At 38.8% G+C, this 19,927-nt stretch overlaps 1 protein-coding gene across 3 annotated transcripts in view; it reads right to left on the bottom strand.

The window, feature by feature from the left end:
- Window positions 1-19,927, bottom strand: part of tmem132e (transmembrane protein 132E) — a 622,280-nt gene that overhangs the window by 16,774 nt on the left and 585,579 nt on the right. The gene's annotated exons all lie outside the window — the stretch shown is intronic.

Genomic DNA, 19,927 nt, shown 5'->3' on the forward strand with positions numbered 1-19,927 from the left:
ACTAAACAGCCCGTAACCTTGGCATTTCTGCAGCAGCCCCAACATTTCAAACTCCAGTAACCAGATTGGAAGCTGAGCTCATCCCTTTAACTCGACGTCGTTCCCAGTTTGTTCTTCTTGCAACATTTATGAGGGATGTTTTGCCGCTGCTCATGATTTTACATCGAAAACAGTTAAATGTACCAATGGTAACTAAACCTACGAAGATGTCTTGCAGAAGAAAAATATGAAAATGCTAACCATTCAATGTGAGCTTCTGTGCTTTCTGTGTCTCTGCTCTGTCTTCTCTAACATAGAAAGTACTCCTGGGTCAATGTGAGCTTCTGTGCTTTCTGTGTCTCTGCTCTGTCTTCTCTACCATAGAAAGTACTCCTGGGTCAATGTGAGCTTCTGTGCTTTCTGTGTCTCTGCTCTGTCTTCTCTAAGCCCCAGTGGGTCGAGGCAGATGAGCGTTCACACTGAGCCTGGTTCTGGTTCTGCTGGAGGTTCTCCTCCCTGTTAAAGGGGAGTTTTCCTCTCCACTGTCGCTTCATGCATGCTCAGTATGAGGGATTGCTGCAAAGCCATCAGCAATGCAGACGACTGTCCACTGTGGCTCTACGCTCTTTCAGGAGGAGTGAATGCTGCTTGGAGAGACTTGATGCAACCTGCTGGGTTTCCTTAGAGAGGACACTTTCTCACCAACCTGGAGGATCTGATGGAGTCTGACTTTGGAAAGTGCCTTGAGATGATGTGTTTCACGAATTGGCGCTATATAAATAAAATTTTATAGAACTGATTGTCTATACACGCGTCTCTCCAGCGGTCATTGAGCGCCAGGTCGCCAGTCCATCACAGGGACACAAATGACTAACAACCCTGCACAGATTTATACCTAAGGGCAATTTTAGAAGACACCGATTATCATAAAACAGTCGTTCCTTTGGACCTTGCGAGGAAGCCGGAGTACCCGGAGAGAACCCAAATATGCATTGGGGAAAACTGTTTTGAAGACTCCAAAGCCAGAATTACAGGTTTCACTACAACTACAAAATGAAAATGTGCTGATTTGCTCATTGTTCGAATTAGACGTCCCTAAAGGCTGCTCGCCAGTTATTTGACAAAGATCTAAAGTTGAACACATTTAAGCCTATTAATAAAGCCTATTCATAAATCACTCTAACACCATCTTAAAAAGACTCCAATCCTGTCTAACCAGGACAAAACCCGGTGCATGCTTTTAGAAAACAATTACGTTTTACCGGCCCCTGTTAAAGAAAAATCCTTTAGGCAGTTGCAGCTCATTCAAAATGCAGTTGCCAAATTTCCTGACCAGAAGCAAGAAACTGGATCACCCCACATCAGTCCTTGATTCACTGCACTGGTTTCCTGATTGTAAGACGATAGAATTTAAAATAAATGGTCTAATAAAGTGCTTGATGCTCTTAAAAGAGCATGTCAGAGTTGCTGGCCAGGTATGAACCATGTAGACACCTGAATTACACACGGTGAAGCAGCATTCAATTTCTCTGCAGCGCAGCTCTAGACAAAACTTACTGAAAACCGGAAAAGTGCAGAAGTTGTTGGTTCCTTTAAGAATCAGGACCAAAAACAACTGTAGTTAAAGAATATTAATTTATTTTAATCGTTTCTATTTGCTTGTTTTTCTTAATACAATGCTTTAATTTGATTATTCTACATAAAAAAGAGATTTAGTGAGGGAAGACGTGCAAAAAGGGTCCTGATGCAGGAAAATGAACCCCTGACAGCTGCGTCTAGCTTTCGTCTAGCCTCTGTAGGTGGCCTGTCCTTTCTTACCTGACTCCGCCAGATAGATTTGCTCCGCATATCCATCTGGAAACCTTCCGTTGAAGTAATTTTGGGAAGGGGCGAAAATACTGGTTAGCTGATTGGCCTATGTTGGTGATAGACGGGCCAAATGAACCAATCAGATTCGTCGTCGCTCGTAACAGAGCGACGACGAAAACACAACCACAAGCCAAGCTACTCTTGCTGCTGCAGGTAAAGGCTCGTTAGCTCAGCAAAGAAATACTCTGTAATTCCGATAAAACTTGCTCGATAGCCACGCTAACGCTAGTTTCATCGGCTGAAGCCGCCATGCTGTTAAGACTGAACTGACGCGCTTCCCGTTGCGTCACACCTCAACCCGCCTCAAAGCCAACGCTGATTGGACGTTCGTTTGGTGAACGGCTCCAAATTTTCTTCAACGGAGAGTATCCAGACTGATCTGCGAGTGAAACCTTGAAAGCTCGCGAGATCAGGATGGTCTCACGAGGCTATGTCCTTTCTACATCTACACCAAAAGTGTCCCACTATTTAATGTTTCCTGTTTTAAACCAAACTCTCTTTATATTTTCTTTATTTTCCATAAAGCAGATTAAATTACATGTTGCAAGTGCTGAAACCATTTCAGCCTTCATCTCCAAATGTCAATCTGATGACCTCATTTCTCTTGTTCGTTTAGGTTGCTCCAAATTAAAATCTGAACATCATCAGTCCGTCCATCCATCCTGTCGTGTTTGGTAGTGCGCACCCTTCTCCAAATTGTACATCACAGTTCGCCTGCTTCCACTCCACCTTGCCTCCACTGTCTTGTTGTTTTGGATGGCTGACCATGAGAAACCTAAACTCAGGACCCACCAGTTCTCCTCCTCCTTGCAGCGTCACCGTCTCCCTTTCATGCATAAACATTTAGTTTTCTTCTGCTCCTGTAGGGGTTAATATTTGGTAACCAGTCCACTCTATAGTTGAGAAATATTGTGTAGTACACACCGCATTCACTCTGTGCCCCAATTACAGCACAGCACATAGGAAGACATCATGTGTTAGTGGAAATGAGAATACTTAGACATTCCTAGTGGCTCTGAAACTCTCCAGCCTGGGTCCACCTCCATAGGCGTATTGTGATGGATTAATGTGCCAGGAAAAAAACACAGGAGTTACAGACTTTGCCTCATACACACACATATACTTGCACAAGTCTGTGCGACCACAAAACCCCAAGGCATGATGGTAAATGGATGAATAAAATAAACTCTTAAAGTGTTTCTCGAAGGAAAACCCAGCTGGATGATGGATCGTGCTCTGCAGGGGAGCTCGTTTTTTTTTTTTATAACTCCTGATCCTAAAAACTTTCTCTTTCCATTTCCAGGGATGACTTCGTTTTTAGTCCAAAAAGTTTCAATCAAGTGAAGCTCCGAAGTCTATTAATTAATAAGGACAGAGACGCGAGGCTTTTCTCCAGAGCAAACAGATGTCAGTGTCTGTGTGAAAAACATGCGATCTGAGCGAGGTCAGATGGAGCATGACTGCAAAAAGAAAAATGTTTGCCCGCCATTGATTTTCTGCTGTTTCACATTCTGTTCGTCCGCAGCCGACACTTTCAAGGGCCAATTAAAGCGACTAAAAAGAGAATCTAACACTGTAAAAAAAAAAAAATGGAAAAAAGTTAAATTAAATCAATACTGGGAACTATGTCCAAATGTCAAAACAAATTGAAAAGAGATGCCACATTGTGCATCGATTATATAACAGAGAAATTTAATCACAGAAACTGATATTGTGCACGGCTATGATTCAATCTGAAATGTTGTTGTTTAGTCATTTATTTCTCAGCTATTATTTAATCGACTCCAACCACATGAAACAATCACAAGCTGCAGACCAAGTGCTTAAACTTCCCACGGTGTGCATTTCTGTGCTCATCTACACCCACATCTATTCAAAAATGACCCCCAAAAAAGTATTCACTCCCTTAGAGATGTCCTCTATTTTGGTGTTTTAGAGAAACCTGCATGTTTAAGACAACTTTTAATTACAAGCACACAACCTTAGCAAAACAAAATGTGGTTTTCCCATCACGGTTTTATTTATTAAGGGCTAAAAAAAACAATCTAAACCAACCAGGCCATGTGTGAAAAAGCAATTGCCCCCTATAGCTAATAAGTGTGTGCATTCTCTGGTGGCAACAACTGCTAACAGATAAAGTAAAGTCTTCTACTTTACTGGGGAGGACATTTTTGCCTACTCCGATGTGCAGCTTTGTTTTAATTTAGCTGCACAGGAGGATGTAAGGTAATGTTACAACATCTTAAGTCCAGACTTTGATTAGGCCACTTGAAAGCCTTTTTTGCTCGACATGGTGTGCTTTGGAACAATCTCCTGCTGTGTAACAAATGGGGGCTGGAGCTTAATCAAAGTCTGATTTTAATTACCAAGTTGCTTCATACAACAAGATATTTCACTTCAGTTCCACTTTTCTCTCAAAAACTACATTTACATGGACAAAAGTAATCGGAATAAACGGCCGATTGGAATAAAAATGCATCATGTAAACAAGCCAATCGGAATATTGTGATCGGATTAAGAGGCATGAGAGAGGTAGTTTATGCCGATTGATTATCCGATCAACATTTATATAAGCGTGTCAGGCTCAAGTCATTCCAAATGTGGCAAACTGACCCCGGTGCGCATGTGCACCCGACGTAAACGACGTATTTCTGCGTTTTTGAGACGCAGGAATGCATCGGGAAGCTTTATTCCAAACATTGAAAGAGCTCTAAATTGTTAATTATTCAGTAACGTTTCAACTGTAATTAGAACCTCGTGCAAGTCCAGCCTGGACGCTCGGAAGATGAACAAAGTCGTACACTATTTCTTTGTTTACTATTTTTTGTTGTTGAGCAAAGACAGAAGTTCTTCTGTGTTTTTTAAGGGAAATGTGATAACTGTGCATGTTATAGTGTTCGTACGTCCAGAACAAAACATAAACACATGCGAACCTCTTTAGATGACAAAGCAAACATATTAGCGTTGTTCTGAGGTACCTTCTCAATTCGACCGACAGACAATAAAAACAAAATGTTGAACGATGCTACATGCTAGCTATGCTAACGCCACATGCTAATGCTAACACACTGACGTTTGAGAGCAATTAAAAAAGGTTTTTTATTCTTCCTTATGCTTATGCACTTATGCTTTTTACTTCTACTTGTGTAAAAATGTATCCAAGTAATGCTACTTTTACTCGAGTACAGCTCTTTGGCTTCCATCTCTCTAGAATGAGGGAGGTGGAATGAAATCAAGCTACATCATGACAGATTTTTATTTTCAATGAAATCAGTCAAGCTCCCTTTCAATATAGTTTGTCACATTCAGATAAGCTTTTGTACAGTTTGTTTTGTCGTAAATTATTCCACCAAGGTAAAATCTCCCAAAAGCAAGCGTCCACTTGACTGTCTATTGAGATCTTTCTTGTTTTTTCCCCCTTTTTATTGACATTTTTAAATTAAATGTCTCCTTTAAAAGGTGTTTGTGTACTGTTTATTAATGCCTACATTTGAGAGTACTACTAGTATTATTTTTCGGCAGTAAAGGTTTTTTATTTTTTATTTTGTAATATCCAGAAGTGGAAAGCTGTCTTCCATTACCCAGTGGGTTTCATTATTAGTAAAGTAATACACAGCTGGAATTGTTTTTATTGTAAACTGAGACAGGTTATTAAGCCTCAGTATATGACCAATAAAATTTAATTATGAAGGTTTTGCCTTTAAAGCAACAAAGTTTATTAGTTCTTTATTTTTGCAGGTTAAAAAAACATGACTCTAAAAGCCATAACAGAACATCATCAGTATCACACTGAGCTCAACGATCTGTCCTGGAGTAAAAGCAACATTTATAATGAAATTGTTTTTGTCTAAAAAAATATTAATTTAGTCAAGTATTTCTCACTCCTTTTGCTTTCAACAAGAGATTACTCCCCGCTGTGCAGAAGTGAACAAGCTTGTGATCCAGAACGGCACTTTCCACGTTAAGCTGCAGGTGACAACTTTTTATTAACTTAACTCCAGTTGAAAGCTCTGCTAAAGTTTAACCCGAGGCAGTGATCTGGCCGGGATTCAATCTTAATTTTTACGACTTTATGTAATGGTGCCTTTGATCACACAAGTCACATCTCCACACAGCACTAAGTAAATATATTTGTCTTGTCAAAAAACTATGAAGTTCGGTTTCCACTCACAGAGAATGAGCTCATTTACACATTTCTGCTCTTTTCCTTTATGTGAAAAGGATAAAAAAAAACTTTTTTCCAGGCAGTTTAGTCAACGTGATCTAAGAGTTTGAGTTTAAAATAGGACTAATTGTTTGAAGCTGGAAAAAGTTGGGACTGCTTTAGTATTCAAATAAATTCAGGCTGTCAGCTTTAAATCTATTAATAATTGGTATAAATATGAGGTTGAGATGCTGGAGTGTAGTTCTGTGTGCAAATTCACTCCAGTAGTGAAACACCCCAGAGTGCATTTAGAAAAGCTTTATTACTAGCTAATGTTCAAAGTTTTAAAGTAATTATTCAGACAAGAGAACGAGACAAAAAAATAAAACACAACAGCTTTGGTTTAGTTCATCACTTACTCTCCTGGCACTGATGCCGTTTTCTGATTTTAAAATATTACTCTGGAATGAAAGCAGCTCTTTTCAGGCAGAAATTAAGCTTCAAACGAGCATTTGAAACATTAAAAATAAAAACCCAGGAGAGAGACGCTCTCCCTGACAGTTATCAATTTGTTTGTTTGATGTTTTTTTTTTCAAGGAGTGCGAACCGATGGAGTGCCAGCAATTTGGTCTTCATTTTCTTTTAGATTGCCTCATTTTCTTTTACCACAGTTACTGATTTCCCATGTTTCCCACAGCATCTGTGGAGAGAGAGAAAAAAAAAATCTCTAACAGATTGTTTTGGGATGGGCTGCATTCAAGAGAGGAAGCGCTCCTGATTGGAATGACATCTGCAAAAATAACAAGATAAAAAGCTAAATCATGACTCCAAATTGAACATATATAAAGTGATGTGTTCACATTATATTCCTATTTAGTGGAATTGTATTAATGTTTTATATGATATTCATGGGAGAGACACGAACAGAAATCTAATCCTACAGAGCCAAACATCCAGCAAACTAAGCCAGCTGTGTGACAAATGTTTATCGGTCATAGCTGAGCTGAATAAAGACATGCTTTGGTTCTTTATAAGAAACAGTTGAGAGCAGTCACAACTAAATCAAAATATACTATAGTTAATTTTTAATGCTTGATTGTGGTGGTTATATCCTTGATTCAAAGAAGTGATGTAAAAATCACTTGGTGGATGGAGGACAACTTTTTCCAAGGGTTGCTGTGGGCAAGTTCAGCTGCAATAAAAAAAAAACAACTATCCTTTCTGCAGGTAATACACTTAATTTCTTTAGAAACTGATATTGCTGTCACTTTCACCTTCACATTCAGGGCTTATAATGTTTTACACTTATTGGGCCCGACAACAGCACCTAATGGGTTTGAGTGGGTGGCGCTTTGGGAGACAGATTTCACAGTAATGAGAACTATTATGGCGTTTTAATAGTGCGACATCTCATACTACAAGACCTCGTTACACACAGACAGTCCGGCTTAAACAAGGGAATGAAAACAATCCAGATTTGTCTTTCCCTGGAGCTGTCATGACGTGGTTGAAGGAGGATCCAGGTGCAAAAAAAACGTGTTTTAAAAATATAAATAAGAAAACTTACAGCGGAGGACAACATGAAAATAGGAGCTTAAGTACTAATACAGGGATGACAAATGAACCAGAGGAGCTAATCAGAGGAAATGCAGAGCAGCTGAGGCAGGGCAGCTTAGGGAGGGAGACTATTTAACATAGAGGAAGCTGGTAAAGCTTACCACTGAACTGAGAGAAATACATAAAAAGTCACAAAGAACAGAACATAAGAACAAACTAAGAAATCAAAAACAAAATAAATAAAAATAAATATGGCAAGACCTTAATGGTAATCATAAAAATGACCTTGGAAACATAAATAAACAGCAATAAAATACTTTAAACACCAACATAAAGAAAGCCAAAACATCATGAGAGAGCAGAGGCTTTAAGGGATAGTTGGGATTTTTCTGGAAAAATAGGAGTTCTGTTAAATAGTCATCAGTAGGTGGTGTCTGTAGCAAGAAGAGTAACAGAATATGGAGCTAAGCCCCAAATTCTTCATATTCCTGGTAGATTTTAACTTAAAATAGTTTTTATGTAACTAAGAAGTTTGTTTCTGATAAGAAATAAGACACGAATGTCTCAAAAGCTAAAAGTACTGAATATCAATTCAGAAAATAGTGGTTTCTTTTCTTTTACTATTCTTAAAAGGCAAAAAGTATTTATACGCTTGTCAACGATGGACATTTCCACATGATCTTTGAGGTGAGAAGGCCCTGCTTTCCATCACCCTAATCTTTACCTCCCCCCACAGATTCTGCCACAGGGGGGGGGAGGTATATATATATATATAGATGGAGAGAGAGAGAGATAGAGAAAGACACACACACACACAAGATAGAGAGACAGAAGAGAGAGAAGAGAGAGAGAAAAAAGAGAGAGAATAGAGAGAGAACAGACAGAGAGAGATGATAGAGAGACATAGAGAGAGAAATGAGAGAGAGAGATATAGAGTGAAAGACAACAGAGAAGAGATATAGATATAGACAGACATATATGAGATAGATACAACATAGACATACAACATAAGACATACAACATACATACATATAGACATAACATGAGACAATACAAGACATTATATATATATATATAATATATATATTATATATATATATATATATATATATATATAACTATAATATCTATATAGATTTAGAGCTGCACTAAACAATGAATAAAATATGTCATCATGTCAGGGTTATTTGAGCTTCTTCCGGTTAACTTCCCTGTTTGGTTTTGTCATTGAAACTCGGGGTGGGGAAGGTGAAGTGAAACAGACACACACTACCAAACAGAAAGCTCGACTGTCACCGCGTGAAGCTCTGCACGGCTTCAGCCGAGGCAAAAAAAAAAAAAAAAAACATTTCACTGATGCTTAAGCAAAACCGAGGATCAAGGATGAGCCCCAACAGCAGTCCGACGCCGACCAGCTGAGGCTCTTTGCTGGTTGAGCACTCGCTCATGCAGCTGCATGCGACTTACATCAAACTCCATCACTCTGTCCTCACGCACCTCTGCTCTTCTCTCCTCAAACCCTGCTTTCAGTAAATCATCCTTCAAGGCGCTACTGAATATCAGCTCTAGATTCATTCATGCACGCTGAGTTCCTGCCGCTATGCGTGGTAAACATGGAAACGGGTCACCTATAATCAGCGACACATCAGCTCAAAGCCAAACTCTGAACCCCTAGAACGAATCGTGATGTTGCTGCAGGTTTTTTTTTTTAAGACATTTCAAACTTTTAGTGTAAGTTTCGCCAAAGTTAATTAGACCAATACAAAATCTAGCAGATTTAAAGTTGGAGCGGCGCTCTGTGAGATTCAGTACAAAAGTTTGTGTTAGTCATAGAGCTGAGCCGCAGTAATGCCGTTCACACTAATTGAGAGACCGGATTTGCCCTGCATGTTCCAAAGCAAGGTCTTACGCCTGATTGGGAAACTGGTGGGAAATCTTATCAAACAGAATTTGACATTATATGAACCCAGCACACTGCAAGCACTTTACATTTTCTGAGAGTCAAAGTCTTTTTTTTTTCTTCTGCCTCCTGGGACTCTCAGAGTGGGAAGATGTGGTTTTATCTTAGTTTATAAAGAGCATGCATACAGCTTCAGCCGGCTGGAAATGGATTGTACCCTGAATAAAAATAAACAAAAACAATGCGGGACTCTTGATGCAAACATTTATTTTAGAAGTAAATCTTGTTCCTTGAGGAATATACATTTTTTGTTTGTAAAATGCAACACATTTGACTTTACTGAAAACCGAACAGAGACAGAAAAAGTTCCTTGTCTGTCTGTCTTTCTTTTTTATTTTGCAAAATTACATATATGTCCTCCTTGCTGTCCTACAAAAAAAGTTTCGCTTTATGAAATCCTCCAAATGACTAAAAATCCCACAGAGCTCATATTAGAAATATGAACTTTAGAAAGGCAAAGAGCTTGATGCAAATAAGAGGTTTAGTCCATCAACATGCAGATAGCAGCATCAACCCAATAAGTACCCGCTGGGAAAATAAAAACTAATTAATTCACAGCTTCTGACAATACCCTCGATCTTTATATTTCCATGATTTTATGAAACCACAAAGCGATGATGATGATGATGGCATGGTTTTGCTGCAGTGGTGGAAGGCCCAGATCAGACCTCCTCAACAAGTGTCCATCAAACGGGCAGAGCGAGCTGCACCACGATGTTATGAAATATTCCATTTCAGACTGGAGTTCATTATATTTGAGTCAAAATCCCTTCATGTTGCAGAGATTCTGTCATGAGCCTGGTGTGTGAGGCCACTCTCTGAACAGAGGATCCTCACTGCAAGGTACGGCGGGCACGTGTGCAGTTCGCTTATCTGTCTGTCTGGGATAGCAGGAGCTGCAGGAGGACCACTGCCTGCCTGGTGGGGAGAGTCAGGCCTCCACGACTTTGCTTCTATTCCTCGAGTTTCTCTGTGTCTCACTGAGACAGGTTAACCATGTGATCGGCTTATTTCTGCTCAGCCCATCCTGCGTACTCTCAGTGCGTCTTAGGGCGACGGTACCACAAGCTCAAGTCAAACGTCGGGGACTCTCTCGTCCTCTGCAGCTCCAACTTTCCCTGCCTGCTCTCCAACCCTCTGTCCGTCCTCCATCTGGATCTCAAACCTCCATCGTCTTCGCTCCTGGAACTCAGGTCCTCACCGTGCTCCCTCCATCCAAAAACGGTCCACCAGGAACCAATTACCTCCCAAACTCTTGCCTTCCTCTCTCAGAGCCATAAGCAGTCTCATCAGTGAGAATGCTATACAGCATTCTCACTTATTGTTTTCCTGTTTTTCTTTATTGTTATTATTCCGTCGGCGTCTAACTACTCCAGCATACTTTAACCGATTTCAACAATTTTGGTGTCAAAATGTTCGGCTCGTTCCCGGCATGACTGCTATATCTCATGGTTATGCTAACTTTTACACTTTTTTTAAATATTTCACTTTTTGTGAGATTTTTTTGTCTGTTCCCATTGAAATCAATGCAAATTGATACAAATTCCTTCAAATTCTTTCAATTCTCCCAATTCTTCTAATTGTTCTAATTCTTCACATTTTTTTTTTTTTTTTACATTTTTTTTTAAATTCTTCAAATTTTTCAATTTTTTTCAAATTCCTTCAAATTTTTCAAACTCCTTCAAATTTTTCAAGTTCCTTCAAAATTTTCAAATTCCTTCAATTTTTTCAAATTCTTAAATTTTTTCAAATTTTTCAAATCCCTTCAAATTCTTCATTTTTTTAAATTCTTTAAATTCCTTCAAATTCCTTCAAATTGTTCAAATCCCTTCAAATTCTTCATTTTTTTTAATTCTTTAAATTCCTTCAAATTCCTTCAATTTTTTCAAATTCTTCAAATTTTTCAAATTCTTCAAATCCCTTCAAATACTTCATTTTTTTTTCAAATTCTTTAAATCTGATTTTAATGTTTTTCAGCTACTTTTTCTCTTCCGCAGGGATCTTCTGCTCAAATCATTCTGCAGATTATCATTCTCACTCGCTGTTATGCAGGAACAGCTTTTTCTAGTTCCCTCTGCTTGTAACTCATCATCTTGATCATCTCTCACCTCGTCTAGATGATCCTCTCCTTTTCCAGACGGCACAGAACCTCAGACCCAGAAACATTTGTGAATAAATCTTGTCGCACTGTTTTCTACTTGGCTCCTGTGAATGATTCTGCTTTACGTCTGGAGGCTGTTTGGAACAGAGGGAATTCATATTTTTACTTTAAGTGGCAAGACCAAGGACCCGGCCCTTTCTCGCTCAGATATTTCAAACTCCACAAGAACTCTTGCGAAGTTTTTTTTAGTTTCCAGCATTTTTATACATTATTTTTTCAAAAACTATGTAAGAAGGTTCTTCTACAAGACGTGTCAAGAACTCTAAATCAGGGCTGAAAGATGCCATTTAGTTCTTGCATCCCTGGAGGAGAAAACACATTTATCTCTTCTTGTGGAGTATTAATGGTACTTAAGAGTTTCGTTATTGTTTCAGTGACAGCAATTAGAGCTTTGTCTTGGTAATTAGTGAGATTAAACAGTACTTTAACAGTTAGTACCTTCCAGCAGATATTATGGCCTTGGAAACATGTGCAGTGAAAAGTGGCTTTTTGCCATCAGCAACTATAGGAACATTTTGGATCCTATTACATATTTATTTATTCCACCACAAGCTAGAACCACAAGTTGTTTTTAAAATCATCATTACAGACAAGCTAAGTGTTTAAAAAATACACAATTGGTCAGGTTGTAAACTAGTATTGGATAAGAGTCAAGGACTTTTCTAGGAAGGGACTGAAGACACGTCTCCTCCTGAAGATTGTGCCACAGGATTGTGTTGCCACCGGTGCAGAGCTTGCTGGATTGGTAGCAGGTGGGTGTAAACACATCTGTAAAAGACTTCTGGGAGAACAAGCGCACTCTCAAAAACCCCTACAGCTGCTTGGATTCGGGTACTTACAGATTCACTTCTATACAGAAAACCCCTGTTATTATCTTCAGCTGTCACTTTATACATTTTCGTATTTGGTGGTGCTGTATATTCTTCAGTGATGGTGTCGAGACCTGTGGTGTCGGCTGGTTTTGCTGTTCTTATATCTCTCTTTGCAGGTGTAGAAGCAGACTCAGAGGATCTTACATTGCTTTCTCCATTTTCTCTTTCACCTTTTCTCCCTTTTAGCATTTTGTCTCATCTGTTTCTCTCCTTTTTTCCCCTCTTCTACCTTCCTGTTTCAGTGTCCATTGAACATGAAATAGTGCCAGAATAAATTCTAATAAAGCTTCTTGCATGTATAAATCAAGCGGAAACAGTGAGGCCGCACTTGTTAAAGTAAAATCGGTTGGGCTCTTTTTTTGCATTAAGACAATAATTCTTATTGCCACTTTGCCAGACAGGACACAACAAACAAACAAAAACACAAAGATGAGTCAGAAAAGGGACAATTAGGAATGTTCCTAGTTGTGATTTTAAGGCGCATAACTACAGACCTTTGCTGAGGATATTGTTAAGCGTTGGAAGAAGCTCTCTAAGGATTTTTCTCAAGTAGTGGATACGGTTTTTAAATAAGTGGACGAGTGAGTCTTCTCCAATTATTGAGGAATCACATTTTGTCAGCCTCCACAGGAAAGGTTACCCCTGCACGTTGTAAAGGAGGCTCAGACTAATTGCCAAACCTCAGATTCAAGACGAGCGGTGTGGATACTATACGTCTTTACCCTCATGGAACTGCTGAGGTAGTCCAGAGCAGCAGAAAGCTTGTCCATAAGGATGAGGGCTATGAGGTTTATTCAATCCTTGTCTGAACAAATCAGGAGCTACACACACAAAAAAAGCTGAGCTTCTTCCCAGTCCGTGATGAACGCTGCCGCTTGTCTTCAGTTCTGGTTGTGGTGCTTTTGGACAGAACCTGAAGGCGTAGTGGTAGGGAAATGTTTTTTTTTTGCAGGTCTTTTTGTGTTTTCATGACATGATGTTAGAGAGGGCAGTCGAGAGGCTCAGACCCACGTGTGAAGCCAGGATGAGTCAGCTTTTCAAGTCTCGACTGGAGCAAAAAGTCTCTGCCTCAAGAGGAGGAGTTTATGTCCAGTATCTCGGTGGCACAAGTGATGCCAGGATGGAGAAGGAGACGGATAAATGGTTCTGGATCTCATTTACAGTAATGTGAGGACTACTGCAGGGGGGAAAGATCTGAGCCAAATAGCAAAGCTCACAAAGTACCAGACCATCTATCTCATCTATGGCCATGAGATGAATCTCGTTGAATATTCCACTCACATCCAGCCATTGTGCCTCCTTTGGAGTTTTTTTTTTTTTCAGCGACATAGCACTAAAAGGAGAACCCGGGCAGACGCTGAACTGCCATTGATCATTCTGTCATGGATGGATGGATGGATGGAAGCTTGCTCTAATTTTTTAACACTCACAGATTCCAAACCTAGCGAGACGTCGTCGTCATTGACACGATGACAGACGCATCAAGATGTTACGACGTGAATGAAAACACAAAAATGTTTCAAATAAAACAATGTTTTATCATTCTGAATCTGTAATAGACAGAAGGTATTATGAAGCGACCCGTTCTTGTCGTGAGATCATCTTGAGTACGCTGCATTTCCATAAAAAATGTCCCAAAACAAGATGCAGTTTAATACACAGAAGGTCTGTCAAAGTGAAACCTGTCCTGTTTTTTAATGCGCCGTTAAATGGCAGGTCAATTTTGCTTGCGTACACCATGCCTCCTGCGAGCTTTAGCCTTCATCCCGAAGAAATGACAGGCATTTTTATTATGCTTTCCATCAAGGTAATTAACAGCGACGAGCACAGAGATGTGCCGTGCCTCTTAATGTGTGTCTGCAACAAAAAAAAAAAAAACAGGGCTTCACTTCAAGAGGATGCACTGATGAAATACAAATGTAACTACTTGAAATGCATGGGGAAAAAATGACAAACTTTTACCACGTTTTGAACTTTTGTGCTGCTCTAAAGCTTCTCACATTGCTAAGTAAGCAGATGGTCCAGCTGCAAAATAAGCCACTGCAGACCTCCTGCATGGTGGAAGCATTCCCTGGACAGCTGCAGAGCTTTGCAGGCAGAGAGGGCAGCACAGTCTCCAAGATAAAATGGCTTTCTTGGGACTCTTTCAAATTTATCGAACATGTCAAAGTTTATGGTCGGAAGGAGGAAGGAGGACGACAGGTGGCAAATGAGAATTAGTATGTTTACAATTACTTAGAAAGATGTTTGCATATATTTTTAGCTGCCGTTTTAAGAGGCAAATGCTAGCACTTAAATATTTTAACGCTTTCCTATTTCCACTGCTGACATCGCGGGTAGTAAAAAACCTGCTCTGGCGCATTGTTTTAACATAAATTCATTTTAGACGCGTTTGTAGGTCATCTGCTAGACAAAAATCTGAAAATCTGAGGCGCATACTTTAAACTTTGTACATCAAAAAAAATTCCAATGTATGCTGCAGATAGGACTGAGTTTATTTCTGTTCCGCTGTCTGTCTTTGGATGAGGCGTGTTTGCAGATATTAAGGAAATAATCTCTGATTTGAGGACCAGCAGCGAATTGTGCTCTAATCTTGCCTCTCACTTCCAGAAGCAGCTATTGTCCGGTAATCCTTCAGATTAAGCCTCCATCTCCCAGCGGACCTGGTGGATTCTTGGGAGTCCTGGGTTTGCCAAATGATCTGAGATACATTTAGTTTGATAATTTCAACTTTACTTATATGTGTAATCCTGCAGTGGGTCAGCTACCTATTTCTTTTACATAGTTATTTACTTAAAAAAGATCACGCAGGCAATTAAAAGCAGGTTTGCTTTTAGAAATCCAGTGAAATCAGATAACTCAGATGCTTTTCCAATAATAAAACTTAATCTTCATTATATGATGAGAGGTTTTGTTATTCTTGTAGAGCCTGAAACCCAGTTTAAATCTTCAAATTAACCGAAGACTATTATGTGCTTTTTTTCTTTTTTTTTCATTTGTCATATGTTTTGAGTGTTACCATTTATATGTACAATAACTTTTATGTGAAATGAGTTTTCTAAAGCATCGATCATACTACATGGAGTCTGCAAAATTTCCATTATAAGTTGAAAGCTATGTTTTAGTCACTTGCCAGCAGGGAAATAAGAAGGAGGAATCAAAGGTGACGTTTTAGAGCAGCTGGAGTTTTAATTTTGCGTGAGTGGCAACTGATCGTTTTACTCGACCATAGTGGATTAATGTCCTGCTGGGAGCTCTGACTTATGACTGAATTAATGTGGAAAGACGTTTACCTGTAAATCCACAGAGAACGTCCTTAATTTTATTTGCTGCATTATTGTAGGTTGTAACAAAGGGCTGTGTTTGTTGGTTCTGCTCTCAAATCTTTTTTTCATTTGCAGATTCAGTTTAAATATCTAATGTTAGGTTTTTAGGAGTAAAATGTAGGTCTTGTACACGCAACAAAAATATAAACGCAACACTTTTGGTTTTGCTCCCATTTTTTATGAGCTGAACTCAAAGATCTAAAACTTTTTCCACATACACAATATCGCCATTTCCCTCAAATATTATTCACAAACCAGTCTAAATCTGTGATAGTGAGCACTTCTCCATTGCTGAGATAATCCATCCCACCTCACAGGTGTGCCATATCAAGATGCTGATTGGACACCGTGATTAGTGCACAGGTGTGCCTTAGACTGCCCATAATAAAAGGCGCAGTTTTGTTTTATTGGGACAATAAAACAAGTCTGAGTCTGGGGACTCAGAAAACCAGTCAATATCTGGTGTGACCACCATTTGCCTCACGCAAATTTTTCTTACCAAAAAATTACAAGACCTCTCTCCACCATGCTTAATGGCTTTCCCGCCAAATATTTTGACTTTTGACCAAGTATTAGAACTTTCCAGTCCAAGTATGATGAGTGTGACAACCAAAATCGATCTCCTCTACACTTTTTCTCATCATCATCAGGTTTTTTTCTTCCACTTTGGCTGAATTTTACATCATAAAACTATCAATCTTTACCTGAGCTCCACCCTGCCAACAAGTCAAAGTTTCTCCCCTCCAACATTCTTCAGCGTTCAGGTTAACCAAACCATTACTGCAGGTTTAGCACTAACGTCCACATTTCCATTTCCATTTTATTTCTGTCCTTTATGAACCAAATTTATTATATGTAGCTGTAGGAGCCATTTTTCCTTTCCTGTGTTTATCGCCACCAGTGGGCGTATTTTATTTTGAGTTCTGAGTGTCTGATGGGTGATGGGGTTATTTAAGGTCAACCATGATTGTGTTCAGGTGTTGTTAATGGGAAGAGGCAACAGTTTTCTACTGTGCTTGGTTTAGATTGAAGTGGAATGTTCATGGATCTAAATGGAAACAGTAAGAAAATGGACATTGTTCTGATAATAAATGACTTTCTAATAAGTCAAACTGAAGATCGGCCTGGCGAATCTTAATCGAGCGCACGTAAAACCAACGCCTTTCAGAAACAACAACCAGTAGCCTAAAATAGAGGATTTTAGCCGCTACAGTAGCAATTCTAAACTTCTAAAACGTACCTAGTGAGAGGGAACAGCAGGGAAGTGCAAAATCATTAAAAGTTTATAAAATCAACATAAAAGTCCAATACATCTAGATTACTCCCACGAAGCAGCTGAACAAGTGTGCACTAAAAATCCTTCAAAGATATTTCAAACAAGCATCTAACATCTAATTTAGGCAATGCATTCCATCAAAATTGAGTCGGCTAAACCGGTGCGTAATTATTTATACACCCTTCAACGTAGTATAAACAACCTATTGCTCATTTAAAGTGATGGATTAGTGGGACATCTTTTCTCCCCATTTTGCTTTGATTGAACGCATCCATCAGGACAACAATTCTCCGCCCTGACAGGCTGAAACTGTGATCTTTCATGGTGATCAAAACTCTCACCAACCGTTACCTCTCTGTCCTCGTAAATGACCGGATGAATTGCCAGTAAATCACAGCCGCGGCACAATAACTTCTGCTGCCGTTTCTTCTCGGAGACCTCTGATCTCGGGCCATGCTGATGCACTGACACGCAGAGAACGCTTAGTTTCTGTTTCATAACATACCGGATGACACGTATAAGAATAGAAAATTATGAAAATGTCTTTTCTTTTGTCTACACTATTATCCTTAGCTTTAGATTCAGCATTGAAGTCGCCAAATTAGTTGCTGAGATTACAGAGGACGGCGCGACGAGACAAGAAAACAAGCAATCAAACGACAGCTCTAAGGAAAGCAGAGAAAACAAAGATGAATACTATAATTACCACCCAAAGTATGTGTTGCAACCATCCATCACGGCTTATCGGCCGTCTTCCGTAGCTGATGCAGTTTGTGTACGAGTCTCTCTCAATAATGAGGGATTATCACAAACATTTAAGGAGCTCTCTCTCTCTCTGTGCATTAGCGAGCTCTCACCACTTGCTAGTGTTGTTCAGTTTGATCTATTGTTATGTCACTTTGTTCAAAAAAATATTCTCTAATATATGTGGGAGCTTTAATGTCGAGACGATTAACAAAACCACTAAACAAGCATTCATTTTCCCTCTAATTACAGCTTCAAAAACCTTTAAAAAAAAAAAAGGACCAAACCTAAATTATGCAAACTTGAACGTTTAAAGGATCTCCAGCTTTCATTCATGTTGGAAGACGAAACGAGGATCCGCTGTTAACAGGCGGCACTTCAAAGACAGAGACGCTCAACCGTGACATTATGACATGAACTGATATCACTTATCTCACTTAAAAGGGGATTTAGAAGATCGAGCCTTTAAGTCTTTTGTTTTCCATCTTAATGCAACCTTTTTTCCCCCCTCTGTGGACTTTCTTAAAAAGCGTTTTGAAGTATCTGTCTTCGTTTACTTTGTATCACATCCAGGTGTATACATGATGTTTATTTCTTCAAAACCAAGATTAAAAACCCATTTGTGTAGGATTTTAACTGTTCTAGTTGAATCGTTTGAACTAATGAAACATCATTAGTTCAAGTTTGTCATCCAGCTCTTTTTAATATTTGCTTTTAGTTTCCATTTTCCCATGTTTTATTTTGTTTAATTTCTTGTACATTTTATTCCGTTTTTATTTTCCTATGTTTTAATCATGTAAAGCACTTTGCATTGTCTTTGAACTGAAATGTGCTATACAAATAAATTTATCTTGCCGTCCACAGAAAGCAGAGTTATGAGGCTTTGCCCCAAAGATAGCAGGGTCTATGGTACTGTGAAAAAGTATTTCCTCCCTTACAGATTTCCTGTGTTTTTATTTTAATTTTAGGCACAGTTAAATGTTTCTGATCATCAAAAAAACATATCAGTTAAATAAAGTCTGGGTTAATTTTAATTTCATTTACTGTGGTAAAATAAATAAATAAATCGAGCCAAACCAGGTTGTTAAATCGTAATTTACATGCCATCAGCCAAAAGTCAAAGACTTTGGTTCTCCACTGAAGCACAGCGATATTCATGGAGCGTCCCAGGAGGGGCCGGCCTATCAAAACTTTACAAAAAATGGCTTCCGAGGAAGATTTCCGATTCCATAACCACCAAAAAGAACATAAAGGTTCATCTCACCTTTTCCAAAAATATCACAATGAGCCCCAAAATTGTTGGGAAAATATTCTGTGGACTGATGAGACAAAAGGGAATCTTTCCGTAAAGTAAGCATCCAGTCACACACTGACTGCATTTAAAAAGATCGTCGTCATCATGACAATCAGACATGGTGGAGGAAGCAGGGATCATCTTCTGTAAGCGGACGACTTTCTGCAGCTGAATGAAACAGGAATTTTGCTCCTTAGAACAGGGGTGTCCAAACTTTTCAGCTCGTGGGCTGAAGTTGTCACGTCAACATAACTAAACAATTGCTGTTAATTTATTTTTACCAGATCTACAAGAATATGATTATATATATATATATATATATATATATATATATATATATATATATATATATATATATATATATATATATATATATATATGAAAAACAAATTTAGCCAATTTTAATAAAATAATTCCAATCATATTTTAATATGTTAAAAGTCTGCATTTGAGTAAAAGTTGTTAGATAGACGTAGTCCTATTTACAATTAAATTAAAAAGCATGTAAAACGTGTGGTTATTAAAAGACAAATTACTCTTGTAAGATTTTAACTTGTCTGTAACAATTTTGTCCTAAATTAAAATAAAAAAAAAGTTTCCATCTGCACCAGCCACAAGCGTTGGTCAGCCAAATCTTTCTTGAAATGCAGTTTGTGGGTGTGTGTGTGTGTGTGTGTGTGTGTGTGTGTGTGTGGGGGGGGGGGCTATCTGCTTTGCCTTTACATCAAATCTTATTCAGACACGC

This window comes from Fundulus heteroclitus, chromosome 11 (genome assembly GCF_011125445.2).
Source record: "Fundulus heteroclitus isolate FHET01 chromosome 11, MU-UCD_Fhet_4.1, whole genome shotgun sequence".
In the NCBI taxonomy this organism is placed as follows: domain Eukaryota; kingdom Metazoa; phylum Chordata; class Actinopteri; order Cyprinodontiformes; family Fundulidae; genus Fundulus; species Fundulus heteroclitus.